At 45.8% G+C, this 913-nt stretch overlaps 1 non-coding gene across 1 annotated transcript; it reads right to left on the reverse strand.

Annotated features, from left to right (window-relative positions):
• Positions 1 to 260: 260 nt before the first annotated feature.
• LOC148545612 (small nucleolar RNA R71) lies at positions 261 to 368 on the reverse strand. Its single transcript, XR_015901079.1, has one exon. It is a non-coding gene; the product is annotated as a small nucleolar RNA R71 (small nucleolar RNA).
• Positions 369 to 913: the final 545 nt, after the last annotated feature.

Genomic DNA, 913 nt, shown 5'->3' on the forward strand with positions numbered 1-913 from the left:
CCCTTGTTCAGAACAACTGTTCATTCGGAGGAGGTGTCCAAGAAGACCCCAATCAACATCTAACCACCTTCCTGAGGATATGTGATACTGTGAAGTCTAATGGTGTTCATCCTGACACCTATAGACTACTTCTGTTCCCTTTCTCACTTAAGGACAAGGCATCTAAATGGCTAGAATCCTTCCCAAAGGAGAGTTTAGCAACCTGGAAAGATGTGGTGAACAAATTCTTGGCAAGATTCTATCCTCCTCAATGGATCAACAGGCTGAGAGCTGAGGTGCAAACATTCAGGCAGCAGGATGGTGAGACTATATATGAAGCATGGGAGAGGTTCAAGGACCTGACAAGAAGGTGTCCACCAGATATGTTTAATGAATGGGTGCAGCTACACATTTTCTATGAAGGCCTTTCTTATGAATCAAAGAAGGCAGTAGACCATTCATCCGGGGGATCTCTGAACAAGAAGAAGACCATTGAGGAGGCCATAGATGTCATTGAAACTGTAGCAGAGAATGACTATTTCTATGCTTCTGAAAGAGGCAACACTAGAGGAGTGATGGAACTAAACAATATGGATGCACTGCTGGCCCAAAACAAGCTTATTACCAAGCAACTGGCTGACCTCACCAAGAAGATGGAGAGGAACCAAGTGGCAGCAATCACCACCTCATCAACAACCCAAGAGGGAGTGAATGCTGAGGCAGAGGAGGAGCAAGAACAAGCCAACTACATTGGAAACTCACCCAGGCAGACCCATGATCCTTACTCCAAAACGTACAACCCTGGTTGGAGGAATCACCCAAACTTTGGGTGGGGAAATCAACAAGATCAAAGCCAAGATCAGAGACGTCACAACCCCAACAACCATGCAGCTCACCAACATTCCACACAGAGATCATATCAGCACCACCCTAA

Source organism: Arachis ipaensis, chromosome B9 (genome assembly GCF_059453495.1).
Source record: "Arachis ipaensis isolate K30076 ecotype BB chromosome B9, ASM5945349v1, whole genome shotgun sequence".
Classification (NCBI taxonomy): Eukaryota; Viridiplantae; Streptophyta; class Magnoliopsida; order Fabales; family Fabaceae; genus Arachis; species Arachis ipaensis.